The 25,575-nt window shown below is 39.5% G+C and overlaps 1 protein-coding gene across 3 annotated transcripts in view; it reads left to right on the top strand.

Annotated features, from left to right (window-relative positions):
- The window catches only part of LOC145536252 (uncharacterized), a 241,829-nt gene that overhangs the window by 87,097 nt on the left and 129,157 nt on the right, over positions 1-25,575 (top strand). For 2 of the 3 annotated variants that reach the window (XR_014075721.1, XR_014075723.1), the window contains one exon: positions 5,746-5,867. The gene's annotated coding sequence lies outside the window, so the exon portion shown is untranslated. Of the gene's footprint in view, positions 1-5,745; positions 7,895-25,575 lie in introns of those variants that run through there. The other variant, XR_014075722.1, reaches the window with a different exon arrangement.

Raw genomic sequence — 25,575 nt, 5'->3', positions numbered from 1 at the left:
CCCAAAGAGTTGGTGTGAGGATGATGAGGTTTGGACTTGAGCTGCCATTTTGCTACAGTGAGGAGCAAGCCAAGAGATCAGTGTGAACCCCTGAGGATGGTGCCAACAGCATAGAAGGCTGAGAAGAAACTACATAGTGAGAAACCAGGTCCTTGGTGGTACTGCATGAGCTACACAGTCAAGTCTCATGAATAGAGTTAGTATAGAGGGAGAATATGGGGGAGGTATTGAGAGGGAGGGTTTACAAAATGGCACAAATAAACTTTTGGAGGTGATGTTTATTTTCATTATCTTGGCTGTGGTGATGGTTTCATGGGTATATGGTGGTAGTGGTTTAGTCACTAAGTCATGGCCATCTCTTGCAACCCCATAGACTGTAGCCCATCACGCTCCTCTGTCCATGGAATTCTCCAGGCAAGAATACTGGAGTGGGTTGCCATTTCCTTCTCCAGGGTATCTTCCCAATTCAGGGATTGAACTCGCGTCTCCTGCATTGCAGGCAGTCTCTTGCATTACAGGCTGAGCCATCAGGGAAGCCCTCATGGGTATATACATAAGTCAAAACTTATCAAATTATACACTTTAAACATGTACAGTTTATTGAATGTCAGTTAACCTCAATAAAGTTATTTTAAAAGAAAAAAAGAATTAGTGTGGTACCATTTAGTTGTGGTTTTTATGATTTAAGTGTTTAAATGGATTTCTGTGTCACTTGTAACCAAAATGTTTCCCTCAAATAGGGAGTCAGCCAAATTAAAATGGCAGCCACTGTGTACTTGTTGAGATGTTTGTTATTATTATTTTTTTTTTTTTAGTAATTAACGAATACTGAATGCTTACTTTCATCATCATGTGGATGAGTGGAACGCTTTCTATGTCTGTTTAAATCCTACTCATCTTCAAAGCCCGAGTTAGCCTCCCTATCTTTCAGGAGGCTGAACACTTACCTTCATCTTCTTTTCAACAGTTTCTTCCCCTCCTGTTGGTCCATTAATAGTGTGACAATCTATGTGATCTTGTATTAATATTTTATTTTATTTCATTTTCTTTTATGTTATTTATTTAAAGAAAAACTCCCTCTAACCCATTTTTTAAAATTGAAGTATAGTCAATTTACAATGTTGATTTAGTTTCAGGTGTACAGCAAAGTGACTCAGTTATTAATATGTATCCCACACACACACACACATATATATATATTCTTTTTCAGATACTTTCCCATTGTATGTTATTACAAGATATCAAATATAGTTCCCTGTGCTATATAGTAAGTCCTTATTGTTTATCTATTTTATATATAGTAGTATGTATATGTTAGGGCTTCCCAGGTGGCTCAGTGGTAAAGAATCTGCCAGCCAATACAGGTCACTCAGGAGACGTGAGTTCGATCTCTGGGTCATGAAGATCCCCTGGAGGAGGAAATGGCAACCCACTCCAGTATTCTTGCCTGGAGAATCCCACGGACAGAGGAGCCTGGCTATAAGCTTGCAAAGAATTGGACATGAATGAGTATGCACGCATGCACGCAGGGAACCTTCACACTGTTCTCTATAGTCACTGCACCAATTTACATTCTTACCAACAGTGTAGGACAGTTCCCTTTCTCCACACGTTCTCTAGCATTTGTTTTTTGTAGACTTTTTCTTTTTGCTTTGCCTTGCAGTTTTTGGGATCTTAGTTCCCTAACCAGGCATTGAACCTAGGCTATGGCAGTGAAGTGCCAAGTCTTAACCACTGGAGTGCTAAGAACTCCCTGTTTGTAGACTTTTTTTATGATGACCACTCTTACTGGTGTGAGGTGATTTTGAGCATCATTTCATGTGCCTGTTGGCTGTCTACATATCTTCTTCGGAAAAATGCCTCTGATCCATCTTTTCCAAAAGAACACTCTTGTATTTTAATATCCCTGCTTCAGCTGTCTTTTTCTCTTTTGCATCTTTTCAGGTGTAAGTTCTCAAAATCTGGGATACCTAAGGTTCACCTTTGAGCTTGTTAAAAGGACACATTTTCTCATATCATAGATGCACATATGGAAAAACATGGTACATTAGATATTATATAGTATAGGTACTTAGTGCCTAAATCATGAGTTGAATTGATGAAAAGTCCCAGAAGGGTGTGATTTGAAGATTTCAGAAAGGTTTCTCCTATAAGGCTCTAAAAATGGGCCTCTCCTTCAACATGTCCTTGATGATCTCATAACTAGGATGTGTCAAGGTCAAGGTACTGTGTACTTTAAAGGCTTCTAAATTTTTGATGACCTTAGCTAAAACTAGTGAGAGAAACCAAATCTCATCCCTCACATTCTGCACGAATAATAACCACAGCATCAGGAGTTCTTGACAATGTGTATTTCACCTGCTTGTCATTCATTTTTTGTTTCTGCCCAAGCACCTTTACTTCCTTCACCTTTGAGCTCTGATCCATTCCCACTGATTTTTGGTTTCTGTTCTAATGGCAAGCACCTTGGTCTAATGGGGAGCACCCAGGCTTCTATTTGGAACACAATTTTGTCTCAGCAAGTTGTCCATTTCTTCTGCTCTTCCTCTGGCCCAAGCTGAGCCCTACTTCATCCACCCCTGCCTTTCATCCACACATAGCTTCTTTCTTGTGTTTGCCACTGAGAAAGATGATGCTCCAGCTTCTTCCAACCTAATCTTGTTTCTTTGACACATACATATATATACACACTTGGCTTTTCTCAATTTCATATATGAAAATCGACAAGTTTAACAAAACAATGGAGAAGTTAAAAAGTTAAGAATTCTTACAAGCCATGGTAACAAGGGTTTGTTTCAACTGCCTTCTCTTTACCCCACTCGTGGTGAGTGGATTCCCACTCTGGAGTTTTGGGGATGGCTGAACACACAGCATCCACTACCGGAGGGATGAGATGGACAATGGTTTATTAGTCATACACAGTCTCGAGCAGGAGGATCCCACATGCGACATACGGCTATGTGGGGGTTAGCTTCAGAGGCAGAGAAGACAACCAGGGGCTGTGAGAGGCAGGCTTCATGGTGAAGTGAGGCAGGCTTCAAGAGGGTGAGGTGTACCCTGGCTTCTGCAGGAGGACATGACTGGCTTGTTTGAATATTTTGAGGGCTGTGGGTCCTTGTGATAAGGAGAGGTGTTTGGCTAGAGAACCTTTGTGGCAGAATAGGCATAGGAACTTGCAGTTAGGCAATTTGAGACCCTGCTGATTTCACCAGATGTCAAGACAGCACATAATATTAAATTTAGGCCTTTACTACAGAGTCTCTAGTTTTTTTTTTTTTTATAAATTTATTTATTTTAGTTGGGGGCTAATTACTTTACAATATTGTAATAGTTTTTATTTATTTATTCTAGTTTTAAAAAGAAATCTAAGCAGGACTAGCCTAGTTCTTTCTGGCTCCTGGTTTGTCTCCTCATTCTTAGTTTGGAAATAGACTCACCCAAGTAACTTTCTTTCTTTCCATGTTTTGTATTGCTACTTTCTGGCTCAGATGGTAAAGAATCTGCCTGCAATGCAGGAGACCCAAGTTCAACCCCTGGGTTGGGAAGATCCCCTGGAGAAGGAAATGGCTACCCACTCCAGTGTTATGGCCTGGAGAATCCCATGGACAGAGAGAGGAGCCTGGTGGACTATAGTCCATAGGGTCACACAGAGTCGGACACGACTGAAGAATCTTAGCATGCACACACCTCCTCTCTTAGGTCGAGTTCCTTAGAAGCAGAACCTGAAGCTCTGAAGGAACTCAGGTGCACGGTGGGCAGTGCACTTCAGGAAGAACTTAAGAGGAGGGGGAAGCTGAGTGAGGACATGGTCTCACTTCCTTAAAGAGAGGCTCTGAAATACAAACCACACCTTGGAGTTATCCTTGCCTTGAGAGAAAGAGTCTCTTTTGTACCCCCATATCAGTCAGTCTTTGGCTATGGACCATGGGGTGGGATAACTTCCTGGAGGGCATGGCTACCATCACTCCAGGGCAGTTCTGCAGAGAAGGAGGCAGCTGGGGTAGTCCACATTCTCCCCAGCAAAAGGATGGGTGCTCTGGCCTTGTAAATGGAATCTGGGCAAGGTACCAATTGCATCTACTGCATATGCTTCACATCCATTAACCTGCTCAACAACCCTAAGAGGCAGAAATTATAATCACTGTATTTTTCAGATGAGAAAACTGAGGCTTAGAAAAAAGAAAAAAGCCTGGCTAAAGTGAAGTCAGTATTCCAACCCAGCCTGGTGCTCATTTTCAGAACATTGCTAGGGAAACATGCTTAAGATTTCTAGAGTGTCTTCTAGCTTTTCATTTTATGTTTTTAATTTCATTCAATTCATGAAATATGCACTGATCACCAATATTGTATAGAGTTGTCTTACAGGAAAGTTTAGCTGAAGGCCCCAGTTACACATCCTTCTCCACTGGAGGCTTTGATGTTGAAAGACCCTTGGGCCAATTTTGCCCAGCTCTTCAAATTATATAATTAACTTTGCATACCTTGTTGGATTCAACCTCAAACTGATGAATCCGTCCTTCTTAAATCATTTGTGTGAGTTATCTATTCATAAAATAAGTCTTTTAATGAGGAAATCTGACAATGTCTCTTCATTTAAGTCAGTAATTAAGGATAGCATGGATACAAGCATTATTTTAGTTGCCAGTGTTGTACCTTTTTAGTCCTTAAGCGAATAGCTTGAAAGAGAGGCAGATGAGTAAAAATATCTCTAAGTAAGACTGGACAGTTAGCCTTCTTGGGTTTTTGGTACAAAAAGGAAATGACTGTGAATCATGGGTTTTCTTTGAAAGAGGGTGATCCTTCCTTTTAGGGCTTTACATCTTTGTTTAAAAAAATAGGACAGGTGTCCATCAGCAGTGATCTCTGGGGAGCTGGGGAAGATTGCTAGGTAGGTTGAGTGTGAGCCATAAATTTTCAAAATTTTTATTTGTTTTAAAAATAGATAATATATCACATGGTTTAAAATTCAAAAGGATATTATAGTAAAAAATCTCCTTCCCTTATCCTGCAGGTACCCACTTCCCTTTCCCAAAGGCAACTAGTTTTGCCAGAGAATTTTTTTCATAGATGTTTTGTGAATATTCAAGCAAGTACATGTAAATATTTGCTAATATATTTGAAATGGAGAGAGTAGAAATAAGAAAACCCCTGTATTAGTTTCCTAAAACTGCTGGAACAAATTACCAGAGGCTTAAGACAAAAGAAACGTATTTTCTCACAGTTCTGGAGGCAAGAAATCCAAAATCAAGGTGTCAGCAGGGCCATTCTTTCTCTCAAGGCTCTTGGAAGAGTCTTTCTTTGCCATTGCCTAGCTTCTGGTGGTTTCTGGCAATTCTGGGCATTCTTGCACTCAAGGGGACATTATTCCAATATCTGCCTCTGTCATTCACGTAGCCATCTCTTCATGTGTCTCTGTGTCCAGATTTCCTCCTTTTTACCAGGATACCAGCCACTGGATTAGGGCCCACTCTAACATAATATGATACCATTTTTAACTTGATAACTTCTGCCAAGATGGTATTTCCAAATAAGGTCACATTTATAGGTACTGGTAGTTATGACTTGAGCATATCTTTTTAGGGGACCTGATTCTACCTACTTCAATCCGTAATGTTATCATTTCAAAGCTTAAAGCAGCTTTGTAGAGAAGTAGAAATCAATTCACCTTTGGGATATGGAATAAAGTTAATAATTCTCTTGCTTAGGGGAAAAACAAATACCCAAATGGATCTTTATTTTTTGCAGATAGGAAGCAAAGACCCACAATGATAAATGAAGGTTCCTAAACCTCCAGTGACATTAAGAAACCAAGCTCTTCTGGATGAAAATGAGAGAAGTCGTCTGTGTGCTAAAAAGTATTTACATCGGTGAGTTTTTTTAACTTTTTTTTTACTCCTACCTATATAATAAGAAATACATCGTGACCCAGACATACAAATGTTTGAATATACGTATATGAATATATGAACTGAAGCAGTCTTGCTCCATTAAACAACATGTGCATTTATTATTGGAAATGAATTTAAATCTTTTCTAGTCTACCTTTTTTTCATTAATTTTTTTCTGAAGGCCTCTAATGGGTTGCCTCCTGTAGTATGAATAACACTTTTTGGTGATATATTCTTCCTTAGGAGGGGATTTATAGATTTCAGTGCCTGCTTGTTCTCATAAAGTTGTTTGTGCATGGCAGGAAAAAAGTGGAGGATTAATCTTTTCCTTCCCAAGGAGGAGTGAATGTCTGTGAAAGGGAAATGAGCTAATCACCTTGGCTCAGTGTAGATTGAACTGCTAGTATGGTACATGCATGTTATTCAGTTTTACGTTAGATTCAGACAGATGTGCTAAGGTTGGGCTTTTGAGTTCCAGTGTCTTCTTGGAGTCCTAAGACCAAGATTAGGGAGTTAGGCCTGTCAATCATTTTGGAAAATTCTGAAGCTGAAACAGAATTGGGTGGTGTCTTCAAGGGAGAAAGAAATGTCTCTGGGACCTCTCCTCCAGAGAGAAGAGATATTTCTCAAGGATATTTCTGTTGGTGGAGTGAAAAGGAGGTGGAAAAATGAAGAGTAAAGTTAACTCTTTCAAACAGTGGTGAAGTCAGGGCAATTGGCAGAGGTGCTCTTTCGGGACTAGTTGTGAGCTTTGTGATAGGTTGTTTTCATGGGTGATCTTGGTGACTGTGCAGATCCCTTTTTAAGGACCCCTGACACCATCTCTTAGCAGCAATGAATGTTGCCTATTCATCCCTGCCTCTTTCTCTGGAGAACTGCTCCCAGCAGAATGGGAGTGTTGTCACCTGGGAGTCCTGTTACCCCATTCTCCAAGTGGCTATGGCTAATGACAGACTGACACGGTACAGAAGGCTGGTCCCTTTTCCTTCGAGGTGGTACTGTCCTCTGGTGCAATTTGTACTCCAGAATTCCGTGTGGGATCAGGTTGAAGCTAGATCCCAGTAAGACCTCATGATTACTTCACTCCTTCCACTACCCCATCCTACTTTCCTCATTCCTTTTCTCTGTCCCAGAAGAAATCACATGCCTAAGAATTCTGATCTCAGGTTTCAGTTCTGAGGAATGCAACCTAAGATAGTTACTTCTGTGTTGTCACTTCCTCAACTAGTAGTTTTATCATTACTTATTATTTTTTTTATACTACAAGCTGCAGCCTTGCATTTGCATTTCACTTTGGAAATTAGGGAAGCTGATTAGGAGATCATGCTTTGGGTGAAGCAATGCAAAGGAGCAATGCAGGAATGCTTTGGAAGTGAACCTGGGAGTGGACAATGACCAGCAGCAGAGTCATCAGTGGCCCCATGGGTGGAGGGAAGGAGTGGCTTCAAACCAGGAGACTGAGTCATCCAGAAACAACCAAGGCAAATCCCTGCAAGAAGTAGACTTCCCCTTTTATTTGTTGAGAGAAGTCAAAGAAAGGCTAGAGTTATACTGACAAGTCAGATGGGACTTCATGTGTTGTAATTTTGGGACCAGGAGTAAACTGATCTCATCTTGTCTGTATGGGCTATTGTCATATTCGTTTCCAAGTGCTGCTGTGACAAATGACCACAAACTTAGCAGCTTAAAACAACACAAATTTATTATAGTTCTGAAAGTCAGAAGTCTGAATGGGTTTTCAGACTGGATTTCTTCTGAATGTTCTAGCAGAGAATTTGTTTCCTTACCTTTTCTGCGGCTTCTTGAGACCACATGAATTACTTGGCTTATGGCTTATTCCTTTGTCTTCAAAGCCAGCCAGATAGCATCTTTGAATCTCTCTCTCTCTGTTCTTCTGCTTTAGCTATCACATCTCCTTCTCTCTGACTCCTCGTATGTTCCTTTTATAAGCACCGTTGTGAATACATTGAGCACACCAAGATAATCCAGGATAATCTCCCCATCTCAAAATCCTTAACTTAATGGCGTCTAGAAAATCCCTTTTGCTACGTAAGGTGACAACATTCACAGATTCTTGGTATTACATCATGGACATCTTTGTGGAAGGGCATTGGACAGTTAGGGAAACTTGGGCACAAAAATTATATTTTCCTTTCAACATTTGCTTCATGTTCAATGCCTGGAATCAATTTTGCAGAGTTAAAATCTGTACTTACTCCTCACTCTTTTAGCACAAGAGTTAGTCTGTGTCAGGGCTTGGACCCCATTACTAGGGTCATGGGTCTGTGTCACATGGCCTCGGAGAGTGCAGGGGTGCGTGGTATAGCTGTGCCTATCCATGGACAAGGCTTTCTCCTGGGATGATTGTACAAAGGCAGAACCATGAGTGGCATCTCCACTAGGTCCATCCAACACTGACTCTTTGATTATATCTTTTGGGAAATGAATAAAGCAGAAAAGGAAATGATGAGATGATTCTTCTCTGGCCAGTAAGAGTGTCTGTGTATATCTGGCTGATATTTTATATCCACTAAGGAAGCAAGGGGATTTAGGTAAAGTCCCACTCCACAAGTCCCACTCCAGCCTCACTCTTGGTCTTTCTCTCTCCCTTAGTTTGTCATGTGTTATACTTCTTTGTAATTTTTTGAACATCAAAATCAGGAGCAGAGCTCCAGACATAGCCTGTAGTCCATGCAAATGAATCCCAGAACTACTGTTTAGTTTGATGCTAAGATAAAGTGACATATGCTTCTTTCTCTATCAAATAAAAATTCCTTTATAGACAGCAACTTGTGATTAATGACAGTCAAGGGAGGAATGGTGTCAATCATTTGATATCAGTAATTATTCCTTTGTATTCCTCAAAATTGCCATGAGAGGTCACTGAGAGTGAAGTTGCCTAGGTATTATTTTGCCCAGTAAAATGCATTTGACTGAAAATTTTCCTGTTTTCTGTCTTTACATTGCTGTCTTGACATGAAAGAAGTAACTTGACCCCTCAGCAAAGGAGGCATGATGTCTTCTGCTCGTCAGACCTTGAGTTCATGCTTTTGGATCTTCCCTGATTTCATTAATCTCCCTGGTCTTCTCTTCCTGTCCCTCTATCCTGTTTAGATTTTTCACCACCATATTATGTATGTTCTTCACTCTAGTGCTTCTTACCTGAACAGGAGTCTGGTCGACATGTGGATGGTGTGGTAAGAGCTAAAGCTGGAAAGGTAGGCTATTCTCCTTTTAAGATACTTGCAGTGTCTTAAAAAAAGTCATCTGGAGATTTTGAGTTGATTGCCATCTAATTTCTAAAACCCACAAACCATTTTCCCAGAATATTGCTTTGAGCCAATGATACTTCTGACAATTCATTATTCCTAATATAATGAAGAAAAAGAGATCTTGATTAAAAGTCAAAATCATGCACACTGCCTAGTTACTTTTCACAATCCATGGACTTGATAAATTCTGGGTATCATTGACATGCTTCAGAAATCCAAGTGACTGCTTCATGGATATTTCTTCAGTCTTTAATATTTCTTGCTAGCTAACTGTGACAATTTTGTACAAGGCAAGAATATCCTTTCTTAATATGCTTCCTTCAGTCCCCAAGAATATAAATGAGTTGATGATTAGGACTATGAAGCATACAGGATTCCATATCACTGTAATATATTTCTGTGATTTGAGCTATTTATTTTGCCAGCTCAATGTTTTCCCGATGCCAGGAAGAAATCTTAATGAGATTGGAAACCTGTGATATTCTTCACCTGGGTATTGCTGTAGAGAGGACAGAATAGAACCCAATTTGTGTTAAGTAATAATAATGATGATGACAATAATAAAGAAATAAAAAAGACTTTTGTTTAGTTCAACAAAAAGCAATAATGTGCTGTTAGGGGAAATAAGCAAAGTTATTTCAGAAGTTGTCTGAAGTGTACAGCAGGCATTTAAAAAAATATTAGGCAGAGGATTTTACAGGTACATTTGAATTGATTGAATGTTCATCTAGGGCAGTAATAGGTATGAGACAGATAGAAAATCCTTTCACTTTTGAGAGCCATTGACTTAAGGGAAAGATTTTTACTGACAACTCATAAATAAAAATGCAGTGTTATGAGTTTCTTTTAAAAAAACAGAGATACATGTATTATTCAATAGCTTTTTAAATTTTTAAGCATTTTATTATGAAAATTTCAATTACATACATGCTTAGTGAGAACAGTATAATAAATTCCCATATTCCATCACCCAGTGTCAATAATTATTATTTTACCAATCTTTCAACTTTTTTCAAAATAAGAAAAAGTTGAGTTATATCTTACAGATATTCTATTCAGTTTCTTGCTTAGTCATTTCTATTTCCAGAGAAGGCAATGGCACCCCACTCCAGTACTCTTGCCTGGAAAATCCCATGGACGGAGGAGCTTGGTAGGCTGCAGTCCATGGGGTCGCTAAGAGTTGGACACGACTGAGCGACTTCACTTTCACTTTTCCCTTTCATGCACTGGAGAAGGAAATGGCAACCCACTCCAGTATTCTTGCCTGGAGAATCCCAAGGACGGTGGAGCCTGGTGGGCTGCCGTCTATGGGATCACACAGAGTCGGACACGACTGAAGTGACTTCACAGCAGCAGCAGCAGCAGCATTTCTATTTCTTATGGACTTTAAGACATCTCATCTTAATTTCAATAGATTTTCTTATCTCATACTTCCCTGAGAAGATAGACTATTCAGTTTGAGATCTGCCATTTTCCCTTCTCTGCACTTCATAATCTTTCAGAATTCTGTTCTTTTTCTCCCATCCTCTCCTCCTGTGTCCTCAGAGAAGCAGTATTTCTCCATGTGAAGTTAAACGTCCATCTGAGTATTTAGTCACATCGGTCTCCTCTAGAATCTTGCCCTATTAATTTTCTGTCCATTTTATTTATTCTTTAATTTGTAGCTGCGCTGGGTCTTTGTTGCTTTGTGCAGGCTTTCTCTAGTTGTGGCAAGTGGGGGCTACTCTTCACTGTGGTACGTGGGCTTCTCGTTGCGGTGGCTTCTCTTGTGGCAGAGCACAGGCTCTAGGCACATGGGCTTCAGTAATTGCGACATACAGGTTCAGTAGTTGTGGTTTGTGGGCCCTAGAGCTCGGGCTCAGTAGTTATGGCATATGGGCTCAGTTACTCTGCGGCGTGTGAAATCTTCCCTGACCAGGGATGGAACCTGTGTCCCCTGCCTTGGCAGGAGGATCCTTATCTGCTGGGCTACGAGGGAAGCCCCTCTCCCTCATTTTCTCTTTAGTCTTCCTCTTGGCTCTGTTATCTCTGCCAATAAATATGTTCATATCTTCTCCAAACTCAAAAGGCAGAACTACTAGGAACATCTTTTGAACTGTCTTTCTTCGCAAACTGACTTTGACTCAAGCCTTTTGTGGTTATTCTTTTTCCACCTAGACTTGAAATCTGGGAAAATTGTTGATTGCATCTTTTTGTTCTTCCACTATCCAGGCTTTAAGAATCCCTGTTTCTTCACTGACTTTGTATCTGCCCCAGGGAGGAGGCAGTATTTTCCAAAGACATCACAAAAGTGTCTCCCATCTCACATGCTCTTCTTCAGGGTGACCTTGACACTCTTGCTCTTGGGTAGTAGGGTCTGTGTCCCTTCCCCTTGATCTGGGTGAAACTTTGTGACTGCCTTGACTGTTAAAGTATGACAAAGTGACACATGGGACTGGGATGGTCATGAGCATGCCATGCACGTCCCTCTTGCTCTTTTAGAGCCCAGCCATCATGCTGTTAGAAGGCTCTAATTAGCCCACATGGAGAGACCATGTGGAGAAGCCATATATAAGTGTTTCAGTCAGTAGCTGGCCTCAAGTATCAGAGAGGTGAATGAGGAAGCCTTCAAGATAATATACCCACCAGCCATTGTCAAAACACTTCAGCTGAGGTCCAGACATTGTAGAGTGGAGACAAGTCATGCCCATAATGCGCTGTTCGAATTCTTGACCTGCAGAATCTGTGAACATAATAATTGATTGTTTTATGCAAGTTTTTGGTTGATTTGTCTCCCAACCATAGCCCTGGAATACCTAGTCTCCTCTTCCTCACTTTGCTTGCTCTAGTTTACACACAAATCCTTTTGGCCTAATTTTTGGACTAGGCTTTTATCTTTAAGGATTTCTCTAGTGGAATCAGTGCTGCCTCATGTCTCACCTAAACATGGTACTCTCCTGTTTTTGAAATACTTTTCTGTCACTTAAAAAAAAAAAGATTTATTTATTTATTTTTGGCTGTACTGGGTTTTCACTGCTGCGCACAGGTTTTCTCTAGTTGCAGAGAGCAGAGCTATTCTCTAGTTGTAGTTTGTGGGCTTCTCATTTTGATGGCTTCTCTTATGGAGCATGGGCTCTAGGGCTCATGGGCTTCAGTAATTTCAGCATGTGGGCTCAATAGTTGCAGCTTGTGGGGTTAGTTGCTCCATGGCATATGGAATTTTACCAGAGCAGGGATTGATCCCATGTCCCCTGCATTGGCAGGCATATTCTCAGCCACTGGGCCAACCAGGGAAACCCCTTTTCTGTCACATTTTTAATTTGCTTCCAAACACTGAGGAATGGGCATGGCATATTATAACAACCATTTTGCAGGTAAGAAACTGAGATTTAACTAAAGAGGGCTTTATATGACTCTCAAAGTAGCTTGTAGAACTGGAACTAGAACAATGAAAGGGGACTTACTATAGACTGTAGAGTTTCTCAAAGACATTTTCCCACAGAATCCTTTCTGGAATCACCTATCAGCATTTCAAGGACACTGGCTTCCCAAGGGACATAGTTTGGGATATTTCCCTTCAAATCCAATTTATTCTTTTTATAGATTAAGCTTGGGAGATTTTATTTCCAAGAGATAATAAAGGAAAGATACAAAAGGGACAGGAACTAGAGTGCAAAGTTGTTCTGCCAAGTCTTTTTAGCTTGCTATATGTTGTAAGATTTTTTTGGTGTGCTTGTACCTTTATAGTAGTTCTATCAGCCTGGCTCTAGGTGTCCCAGAGGAGAGAAGAAAAGATATATTAGAATGTGTCAATGCCTTTTAGCCAAATATCACTGTAAGGACACTTGATTAAATAAACTGGGCTTATTACTCATTGCAGGGAATCATGGGGTCCCTCTGTAAGAGAGTGTTAGAACACGCTATAGGATTTGGGCTCCAGTGGGGTGAGTTAGAGGAGAATCTGAGGAAGCAGGAGTTTGGTCTAGATGGGGTGCTATCAGAAAGTGAGGACAATGCTATGGCTGGGTATTTTGTGAGTGTCACAGTGACCTTGTTTTTGTTTGTGTTTAAAGTTATGAAGTGGTCTTGTTTCATTTCATTCTATCATGATCTCAGAGTAATCTTGTTTGAGGCTGATATATTATGAGTTTATATTCTCCAAGAGAACAAAAATGGCCTGGCTGTGAGTGTCAAATGAGCTTGTGAAAATATTGAGGTCTAGTTGTGACCATCAGATTAGTTTTGTATATCAGAAGTTGCTTTTTTGTTTTTCACAGATCGATATTCTTAGTCATTTTAGGTATTACAGAGCAAAGCCAATCTCTTTGTCTGGGGCTAAGACTCATTCAAGGGAGCCTGACCTTGTTTGCGATGGGGTCTTTACTGCTAGGTCATGTTGTTGTCGTCGTTCAGTCGCTTAGTCGTGTCCAACTCTTTACAACCCCATGGACTGCAGCACGCCAAGCTTCCCTGTCCTTCACCATCTTCCAGAGTTACTGCTAGGTCATAGGAGACAATTAAAGCAAGGAAACCTCACAAGCAGATGGCCAAAAGACTCAGTGAGTAGTATCAGATTTTTATTGCTTGTAATCTTCAATAGAATAAAAGAGATTGCTTTTAAAAAAAACCCAACAACCCTTATAACTGCTGTCTTTTCAGAATTTTGAAACTTTCAGTCACAGCTTTATTAGAAGGAACATCCTCCTGGTTTGTGCCTAGAACACTAAAGAGGCACAGTTACTAAATTGCTTTAGAATGGAAAGTTAACATTTGTGAACTCAAAACCTGGCTCACAGAGCAACACTTGCCCATTTCACTGGTTAGTATCAGATTTAGGACTAGAACTCAGGCCCCTGACCCCCAATTCAGTGCTTTTAAATTCCCAGTGCCTCTCACATGTACGTAGGAGTTGACGTTATTCACAATGACATCTGGAGCCAATTGTTTTTGTCCTTTTATGACCCTTAATAGGTATGTTTTCCATGGAAACGGTTAATGACATTTTAAATAGTTACTTCAGAGCTCATAAGATCTGATAATCATTCCTGTATTTGATGATACACCCCCAGTGTTTTTGAAGAATAATGACTGCGGAAGAGAAGTGAGCATTTTCTCTTTACAGCAGTGTAGCTCATAATTAATTGATCATCATCTCCTATTAGTGAGATATCTTTGATCCTGCTAATTGAAAATGAGACTATTTTCCTAAGCACAGAATAAAAGCAATATTAAACTGTTTAGTCTTTGTCTGCTTAAGGGCCAAACATTAGTTAAGTGGGTTTATAGGAATAATTAATCAAAAAATTTAAACAAGTGATTTTTTGTTGAGTGATTTGCTGGCCACACTTGTTGAGGAACTCTGCTACTTAACAGTTGGCTTTCTCAATATCAGACAAGTAATTTTCATAATGTTGAGGGAGCAGAAAGGGAAGGGGTCCAGAAGATAGATGGAATACATCATCATCATCATAACATAAGCATGATGCTTGCACATAACTATTAATGCTTAGAAGTCCTGTGAAGTGTAATTTTTATTCATACTTTACAGATAAGGAAGTCAGGGCTGCAAGATGTTACAGAATTCATCTAATGTAAATGGTATAACCAAGATATAAATGCATACTTTTAGATTCTAAATTGTATTCTGAGTCCAGCTTTCTTTTTGCTATATCATTTGGCCTCATAATCTGATTAATGTCAAAAGAAAATATGAGCAGTGCTAAAATATAAACAGGTGAGGAAGGAAAGGCACAGAATCAGTGTAACTTGCCATCACTGCTCTGGATAGGATTGTCACTCTCATGTTGGAAAGACAATGTAACTTGTAGAGTTGAGAAATTAGTAAAATATTCCGGTTAAGTGACTCGAATTTGTGAAGCAGTACATAATGAATAGTTATTGTTTCAAACTCTACAAATTTCCTATAAGAGTGTATACAACTATGGGGTACTTAAGTAGATAGTTTTAGAAACAAAGAATCCATGTATTTCTCAAATTATTCTTTTCTTCCCTCAATGTTCCATGTCTTTATCCTGCTAAGCAGCAGCCAAAGGTATTGAGCACAATTTGTTATGATGTCATAGAGACATGATCTACTGTGTAAAGGATGCTTCTGGACCTCATCTTTTTATAAATTTATAGTCTAGACATCAACTTAGAAGCAACAGAATGAAAATGCCTAAATTAAGGGTCAGCAAACTTTTTCTGTAAAGGGGCAGATAGTAAATATTTTAGGCTTTGTGAGTCACATGGTCTTTTTAGCAGCTTCTTAGCTCAGCTGTTGTGAAATTAAAGTATTGATAGGCGGTGCAGAAACAGGCATGTCTGTGTTCCACTAAAACTTTATTAATGGGCCCTGAAATTCAAATTCCATTTAATTTTCACACTTCTTGAAATATTATTCTTCTTTTAATTTTTTTTAATCATTAAAAAATTGTAAAAACCCACTCTTCACTCACAGGTCATACAAAACCTTGTAGCTGGCTGAGCTTGGCTGATGGGCTGCAGTTTGTAGACTGTCCTCATTGGTGCAGAAGGGGCTATAAGGGATTTGCACTCGATGTAGAAGAGGCGGACTTGATGGGGAGATGGGAGGAGGATGTTAGGACAAGAACATACCTCACTTCAGAGCGATGCCTGTTGCCTTGCTGAATCGTTGTCCTGAACAGATTCACTTAGAATGACTCACTGCCCTGAACAAAGCTGGGGAAGATTTTCTGTCCTTTATTCAAGATCAGTAATTGGCCCATCTGTGTCTCTTAAATTAAGATTTCTGGAGCTTAGGTCTTTAAGCCTCTTAACATGGTTTGCTTCTTACACCTTTTATCAGCATAGAAGAATAGCTGCTTTTCTCATTTTTTTCTTGTAAAACCCTGTTCCAAATGTACAAGGTACTTTATTCACATGATGTCTCATGGCTATTTCCGAGCCTCTGATCACAGAAGCACAAAAAGTTATAGAAAATTTAAATGTTAAATGTTGTGGGCAGTTTGACTAGACATAGATAATCTGGAGTTTCAGAGATGTGATTTGAAATTCTTTACATCCTGCCCTGCTTCCCCTCCCCCATTTTTATTGAGGAATGAATTATATATAGAAAAATTCATTTTTTTTTTGGTATACAGGTCTATGAAATTTGACAAATGCATGTACCCACTGTGACATATTATATCTGTTTTGTAACTACCATGACAAGCAAGATATAGAATATTTCCCTAAAATTTCCTAGTGTGCCTTTGTAATAATTATCCTCTTCCCTAACTCCATCCTCTGATAACCACTGATCTGATCTCTGTGCCTTTTTCCAGGATGTCATGTAAATGGAATCATATAGGATATAGCCTTTGGTCTGGCTTCTTTCATCTGGCACAGTGCATTTGAAATTCATCTCTGTTGTTGCATGTATCAGTAGTTTGTTCCATTTTATGGCTAAGTAGATTTCATTATATATGTATACCAGTTTGTTTCTATATTCTCCAATGAAGGATATTTGAGTTATTTTTGTTTTTCAGTTTTGATCATTCTAATAGGTATACAGTGGTATTTCATTGTGGTTTAATTTGCATATTCAAGTGACTAACAATGTCACTTTTCATATGCTTATTTGCCACCCACACACTCTTCTTTGGTGAAGTGTCTGTTCAAATTCTTGGCCCATTTTTAATTGAGTTGTTTGTTTTCTTGCTATTGAGTTTTGAGAGTTTTTTTATAATACTCTGGGGACAAGTCTTTTATCAGATATATATTCTAGAAATATTTTCTCCCAATCTGTGGCTTTTAATTTTCTTAAAAGTATCTTTTGCAAAGCAAAATAATTTAATTTTGATGATGTTCAATGACACCTCAGTAGCCAGAAGCACACATAATGCTCAAATCTATTCTCCAATAAAAGGCACCAGGATTCCTTACAGATATGACTGACTTCAGAACTAGGGCAGGGAAGATACAGGAAGAGCCAAAACATCTTGTGGTATCAGAAAATAGAAGTGCTGAAAAATCATGGAAATGTATTGAAAGAACAGGAGAGTCAACATGAAGGAACTCTTCATGACCAAGTCTGGGAAAATATGAGCAATAAAAAAAAATAATGATAGTAATGGATTATAACCTATAGAATGAGATGAATATCCATGAATTCATACTGATGTAAATAAATTGGGTAAAATAATAAGTGGAAGCTGGATTTCCCTGGTAGTTCAGTCATTAAGAATCCTCCTGGCAGTGCAGGGGCATGGGTTTGATCCCTGGTCCGGAAAGATCCCACATGTCACAGGGCAACTAAGCCTGTGCACCACAACTACTGAGCCTGTGCTCTAGAGCCCATGAACTGCAACTACTGAGCCCATACACTGCGACTACTAAAGTCTGCATGCCCTAGAGTCCATGCTCTGCAATAAGAGAAGGCACTGCAATGAAAAGCCCACGCATCACAATGAAGAGTAGCACCCCCCCACCGTCACCACAACTAGAGAAAAGCCTGCACAGCAACGAAGACCCAGTGCAGCCAAAAATAAATAAATAAATAAAAAATTTTTTTAAATGAAAGAGGCAGAAAAGTTCTGTTTTTGATAGAATTTCAATAACAAATATAGAAAGAATGATGTAAATAGAAAAATCACCATTTGTCGAAAGCTGTACTAAAAATTGTTTTAGGCAAGAATTTATTAATGGATGCTAAGATTAGTGGATGAAAGTTTGGGTAGAAATAAGATAGATATTTGCATAGTTTTCATGTATCTCCCCCAAATATTTGGTAGTTACAAAGGGAAAAATAGTAGCTTTACAGTGGAGAGACCTGTGACACACCACCTTTACCAAGTTAACCTCATTGGTAATGTTGTTAATTAACATCATCTGCCTGATACGATGCACTGAGAAAGGTATAGCATCACATCTATGATTTTCTTGTCAAAAACGCATAACCTGAATTTAACCATGAAGACCCATCATTCAAACTCAAATTAGGGAATATTACATGATATAACTGACCAGTCCTTTCCAAAGGTGTCAAAATCACAAAAGATAAAGAAAGGTTGGCAAACCATCTCAGATTGGAGAAGACTAACTAGTCATAACATCTAAATGTAATGCAGGATCTTGGCCCAGAAAAAGGACGTTAGTGGGACAACAACAACATAATGATATCTAAAGAAATCTCTGGTTTGGTTAACAGTATTGTACCAATGTTAATTTCTGTTTTGACAAATGCACCATGGTTAAGTAAGATGTAATATTAGCGGAGGGCTTCTCTGGTGACTCAGTGGTAAAGAATCTGCCTGCCAATGCAGGAGACATGGGTTAGATCCCTGAGTTCAGGAGATCTTCTGGAGAACCGAATGGCAACCAGCTGCAGTATTCTTGCCTGGGAAATCCCTTGGACAGAGATGCCTGGCGGGCTCAGTCCAGGGGGTCGCAAAAGCGTCCAACATAGCGACTAAGCAACAATAACATTAGGGGAGCTGGATGAAAGGTATCTAAGGAGTTTCTATTATGTTTGCAACTTTCTGTAAATCTAGAATTATTTAAAAATTAAAATTAAAAAAAAAAACCACACAGTGGAAAAGTAAGCCAAAGTCTTTAAAATAGCCATGCGTAGGAGTAAGGAAGAATCCAGGTAGAAGAGACAGGGATAGAAAGTGGGCTGTCTAATTTACTATGTTTTGCAGATTTGACTTTGGAATCATGTAAATATTTTACATAACTCTAAACAAAATTAAATTTAAAAGCATTTCCTAAAAATCAAAACCAAAATGAAACAAACGAATCTAAAGGTATATAGTAAGTTAGTGGCAAAAGCACAGAGAAAAGGGTCTTCCCTGGTGGTCCTGTGTTTATGTTTGCACTTCCAATGCAGGGGCTGCAGGTTTGACCCCTGGTCAGGGAACTAAGGTCCCACATGCCGTTTGGCATGACCAAATTAAAATAATAATAATAATAATAATAATAATAAAGTACAGGGAGAAGAAATATTTCAAATGACTTCGAACCACAGTAATTTGACTATAATGAGATAGATTCTATGGGCAAAAAAAAAAGCTGAAAAACTCAGTTGTAGCTCATGGGCCAGAGCTGGGTCATATAGCAAACCAGAGCTGCAAAGGAATATGGGCAAGCATTTGACTTGCCACTCTCGGTAGTGTAACACAGCAAGGGAGAATGGGCTGGGGACAGCTTTGGGATAGCCAGTCGTCGGTACCAGCCATCACTATCTACTGGGGCCACCACCTTTCTGTTTCCACTTAGCTTGGATTGGGGTACTAAAATCTTTTCCTAATAGCAGATACAATGATGACGGGCAACAGTGCCTCTGCCTCAAGTGTTCTGTCAACTTACTGAGGTGTTGGGGTTGCTGCCTTGACAGAGTTGAGCAGTAAATCTGGAACCACCTCTTCTCTGGCCAATGGAAGAGAAATTCCAAGTTTGTTATCAATGGTAACTAGTCTCTTATCTCCAGGGTAACAGTGGAGCACTGCTTCCGTCACTTATTTTTATGCTGAAGAAAATGGTAACCATGCATAGAGACTCTTGCATTTTGTAACAACACTTGTGGATTTTCAGAGAAAGAGTAATGGAAACCTAAAGTCTGGAAAGATGCATGATGTGTAAATTCAGTCATCATTATGCAAATGGATATACACATAATAAATCCAGAGATGGCTGACTATATTTTAGAAATATTATAGGCCAATTATTTTGACAGCCTGCAGGAGGTAGATAAATTGTGAAATATATGTTACATTATACAGAGTAGCTTGTTAACAAGATGTCTTTTGCTGGCAAATATTTTAGCAGAAAAACCATCCATCAGCACATTTCCAGCTTTGTTCTCCTCCTTTGACTTCACAGATATATTTAGTATCATGAAAAAAAAGGAGGAAGCCTTGTATGTTTTGGTAGAGGCTTATGGTAGTTTCATAAACCTTGTCTCATTTGATACTTAAAATAAGTCAGTGAAATACTTGAACCATAGCTCATTTTCCCATTTTATGGATAAACAAGCTGAAGCTCTTGGGGTTTTCATGATTTGCTTAAGGTCTGGTAGGAGGCAGATTTCAGACTGGGACTCTATCTGATTAGTGTTTTTTGCACTATAACACTTGCCCCATTCTTTCACTCTCTTCACTGCAGATTGAGCTAGTTTGCAATACTCTGGCACCTTCAAATGAGTGACCATGGGCACATGGGGACTCCAAGATTATTGGTGCCATGTCACTAGGCCAGGTATAATGCTAGAAATAAAAGATGCATTTTTAGCTAACGCTTGGATGAAAAAAACATTAAGTGAACAACAACCAAATCTCCCAAAGCCTCTGCTGTTACTACTGGTGTTTCACCAGGTGACTTTGGGGACAGCGTTTCTTATTCAAAAATGCATGTTAATGGCAAAGTGTCAGATTGTCAGTGTATGAGAATGTCAGATTACTGATTTGTTGGGTGACATGAGACAAATCAGTTCTCCTGTCTGGGCCTCAGAGTGGATTATTTCTTGGCTTCTACATAGTTCCACTATTCTTTAATTTTTTTTGCATGGGCTTGCAGTATAGAAGAGAAAGTTCTAAACCAGAAGAATGTTAAGAGGTCATCAGTGATGCCATAGATTTCTTTCTGGACATTTGGACCTATAGAGTTTAAGGACTAACAAGAGAATTCTCATCTCTTAGAAATTGCAAAGTACAGAAAAGATGAATTAGTGAAGATAATAGCCTTGCTAAGAATTTTAAATGATGCACTTAGTGCTTTCTCTGTTAGCCTCTCAGGAGTGTTTTGAGTGGCTTTAGAAGAGCAAAGAATGACATGGCAAAATCTGTTACCTACGGACAAAGCTGGGTGTGGGTAGAACAATACCCTGGCAGACCTGGTAGCCTGATGGCAGTGATTCTCAATTCTGGCCACATCTAAGAATCACTTGGGGGACTTTTTAATGTTTGTAATTGAGATTTAAAACAAACAAGTAAATAGACATACAGAGCAAAAATCCTAAGTGTACAACATAATGAATTTTTATATATGCATCCACTTGTATTATCATTACCCAGGTTAAGATCATTCCCAGAACCTCAGAAGAATACTGCTGAGGGTTACTACTCTTCTGTCCTGCATCATCTCACATCCAGCCTGTTTTTGAACTTACTGTAAATAGAATCATATAGTAGATACGCTTCTATCTAGCTTCTTGCACTTATTTCATCATGTGAGATTCATCCATGCTGTTATGTGTGTCAGATGTTTACTCTTTTCCATTGCTGTGTAGTAGTAGAATCTACTACATGTTATTTGTCCATTCTACTATAAAGTTAGCCCTCTATATCCACAAGTTCCACATCCACAGAATTAGCTGACTGCAGATCAAAAGTATTTAAAAATATTCCAGAATGGTCCAAAAAGCAAAACTTGAGTTTGCTGTGTGCCATCAACTATTTGAAGAAGGCTGAACATCAAAGAATTGATGTTTTTGAACTGTGGAATTGGAGAAGACTCTTGAGAGTCCCTTGGACTGCAAGATCCTAAAGGAAATCAATCCTGAATATTCATTGGAAGGACTGATGCTGAAGCTGAAGCTCCAATACTTTGGCCACCTGATGCGAAGAGCTGATTCATTAGAAAAGACCCAGATTCTGGGAAAGATTGAGGGCAGGAGGAAAAGGGGATGACAGAGGATGAGGTGGTTGGATGGCATCACCAACTCAATGCAGATGAGTTTGAGTAAGCTCCAGGAGATGGTGAAGGACAGGGAAGCCCGGCATGCTGCAGTTCATGGGGTTGCAAAGAGTCGGATGCGACTGAGCGACTGAACAACAACAATCAACTATTTACATACCATTTACCTTGTATTAGGTATTATATGAAATCTAGATCTGATTTGAAGTGTGTGGGAGGATGTACATAGGCTATATGCACATGGTACCCCATTTTATGGGCTTCCCTGGTGGCTCAGATGGTAAAGAATCCACCTACAATGCGGCAGACGTGGGTTCGATCCCTGGGTTGGGAAGATCCTCTGGAGAAGGGAATGGCAACCCACTCTAGTATTCTTGCCTGGAGAATTCCCATGGACAGAGGAGCCTTGCAGGCCACAGTCCATGGGGTCACAAAGAGTCAGACATGACTGAGCGACTAAGCACCCCTTTTATATGATGGACTTGAGCATCTGCAGAATTTAATATCCACAGGGGGTCATGGAAGCAATCTTCTGCAATACTGAGGGGCATTTAGGTTGTTTCCAGTTTTTGTTTTACTTTGAATGAAACTGCTGTGAACATTCTTGTGCATACCTTCTGGTGGACAATGAGCACTCATTTCAGTTGAGTGTATACCCAGGAGTGGATTTTTTGGCTGTTAGCGCAGATATATGTTTACTGTGTTAGAAACTGCTAAGCAGTACTTCAAAGTGGGTGTTCCCCAATTAATTACCTCAGAATCTCTGAGAGCGGAACCCTCTCTGAATGACAGGTATCATTCAGAATCTTGCTTGGTGACTCTGATGCCCAGTGAGAATGAGGACTTCCGTAGCCCAGCCTTAATGCCCAGGAGTGTGTCTTTGTGATCATCTCAACCCCCCCAAAAACAATCCATTTACTGTCCAAAATAGGGAAATCTTTCCTTGTCCATAGATCTGAGAAGGAGTGGGGATTTGTTCTTTGGGGGTTGCCTCCTACATCTTTTCTTTTGTTGTACCCATCAGGGGGATTACATTAACTGCCTTACTTCTCCCCAAATCCCTGAACACAGGAGCAGAAGGCATTGTCCTATGCAAATGGGATTTTATGCATCAGGAAATATGAAGTGTGAGGAGGGGCCAGAGAGCTCTTATAGGCCTCCTGACAGTATCTTATCACATGAGCATGAGAATGCTGCAGAAATTCACCTCCTTTTAGTGTTTCTCTGCCTAATTATGCTAAAGAACTGTCATTCTCTTTTTTAATCTGTCAGTGTTTAGAACTGACTTTGCTTAAAAGAAATTTTACAAGCAACATGGCCCATTTACTTATGGTTCATCTGAATTAATAAGAACAGCTAATATTTATTTAGCAGTTACTATGGGCAAGGCACCCTGCTATGTGCTGTGAATGAATTTTCTCTCAAAATAAGCCAGCGAGCTCAGGAGCTATTATCAAGCCCATTTTACAGATGAAGAAAGTAGGGTTTTGAGAGCTTAAGTAACTTCCCCAAGTTCATGTGCTGATACATCATGGAGCTGGTATTCAAACCCTTGCATTGTTACATCAGAGATGGAACTCTTATTCACTAAATATGCTACCTCTTCTTAACCAGTCTGAGATTTTGAGAGCTGTTTATGGTCTGCACTATAGACCTCTTTGAGTTACCCATCTCCTGGAAAGAAGATGCCAAATAATGGTGATGTGTTGAATAATGGAACAGCCTTCCCTGTCCTCCACTCTCTCCCAGAGTTTGCTCAAACTCATGTCCATTGAGTCGGTGATGCCATCCAACCATCTCATCCTCTGTACATCTCCTTAAAAGAGTTGCTAGTCAGCCAGATAGTTTTTCAGGAGAGGAGAAAAAAGCCAAAGGAAGCAGATAAAGCAGTTGGAAAGTTACACATCTTTCCTTCTCGTTCTCCATTCTGTGTAAGTGATTTTATCCACAACTAGAACTAAAACTTTAAATGGGGACAACTCTAGAATTTTTATTCAGAATAGTTCTGAGCCACACCAACTGCTTATTTGATCCTTCTGCTTGAATGTCTCATAGGCACCTCAAATGTAGCATTGTCCAAAATGGAATTTTTGACTCGCTCTCTTCTCCTCTCACAATTTGTTCCTCTTACAGTATTCTTCATTCAGTAAATGTCACCTCCATCCACCATTACTTACGCCCCAAACTGGAATAACCTTTTTATTCCCCTTTTCCTTCTCTCACTTAATGTCATCACTAAGTCTTGTTGATTTCTGGCTCTAAAAGAATATATTCCAGCTGCCTGTGCTTGAGTCTTGGTTCTCCCACTGGGGACAAGTTTCTCAAACTCTCTATTCCTTAGTTTCCTCATCTGTTAAATGGTGCTAATAGTACCTATCAGATAGGTTGGTATAAGGAAAGTTAACAACTATGACTCTTCTTTTTTCTCTCTCTAAACCACACACTACTCCATGTCATGGCTCTCTCTTCCCTGGATTTCTGTAACTACTTCCTGACTGGTCTTCCCACAACCATTGGTGTCCTTCGGCCCCATTGTTGAAAGCAGTGGTTCTCAGCTGGGGCTTTCTTGCTACCATTTGCAGCTTCCCTAGGAACTTTTGTGAGTGAAATTTCCTTCATCTCATCCCTTGTACTGAAAGACAAACAGCATGGAAGGAGACATCACCTTTTAGCTCAGGTGTTAAGTCTTTGAAAATCACTGACTTGTACTGAACTAACAGATTTCATCATTTCCAAAGCGTACATACCCCCTCACACACCCAATTTAACTGTGAAACTGAGATGTGTATTATGCCTGATAGTAGGTCATGATTTAATTGTTGTGTTTTTCTTTCTTAGTGATACAGAAAATATTAATAGTTGTGTGTTTTAGAGTTAAGGACATCTTAGATTTGCTGAACTATAGCCACATGAGCACTGTGCTTAGAAAATGTTTTCTTGAGTCAGAAACAAAAGGTTGATACATGAAAGTGTTTAAGGATGAACTATAGGAATGGGATGAGGGTCCAGGAAGAAGCAGTAGCATTTGCAGAATACCTGGAGTGGGAAGAGAATGGTCTAACCAAGAAACCACATGTGATTTAGGGAGGCAGGAGTGTAAAAAGCAGAGAATAATGAACCACTCTAAATGGATGTAAGAATTGCGCAGAAATATTTATGGAAAGTGCTTGGGACTTATAGGTGCTATAAATGATACTTTGGTTTTGTTTGTTTTGTGGACAAATGAATGAGAAAATTTATATTTCATTGGTTCTTTGACATTCACTTTTTCCCACTTGTTAACCCCTCTGAAATTGGGATGCATCTTATAGGCTAGGGTGTTTCATTATTTAATTGGCAGCATTTCCTCCCATAAATGGCATCTTAGAATTGATGAAGCATGATATATAAAATCAGTTGATAAAACTGACACTTTGTCCCATTGTTCCTGAGTTATTAAGCTGAATTGCTTATCTCCCACATCTGATATGTCCACTTGGAACTCTTTTTTTTAATTTGATTTTCCAACTCCAGACTTAGATTATGGGTCACATGGCCTCATCCCTTTTTGCCTAGACCCTTGATATCCATGGAGGTCCTGTGGGGCTGACCTGAATGACAGTGGGCTTCTTGAATCCTGTGTGAAAAGGAACAGATGGGCATTTGAAGTAATGAAAGCTCATACAAGTATTTTCCAAGCTTTAAAATTTGTCCATCCAACCAATAGTTATTTGAGCACCTATTATCTACTAGACCAGGGGTTGGTAATCTATGGTCTGCAAGCCAAATCAAGACCAATG

This window comes from Giraffa tippelskirchi, chromosome X (genome assembly GCF_054371585.1).
Source record: "Giraffa tippelskirchi isolate mGirTip1 chromosome X, T2T-mGirTip1v1.2.pri, whole genome shotgun sequence".
Lineage (NCBI taxonomy): Eukaryota > Metazoa > Chordata > Mammalia > Artiodactyla > Giraffidae > Giraffa > Giraffa tippelskirchi.
This window is presented reverse-complemented; position numbering and strand designations above follow the sequence as displayed.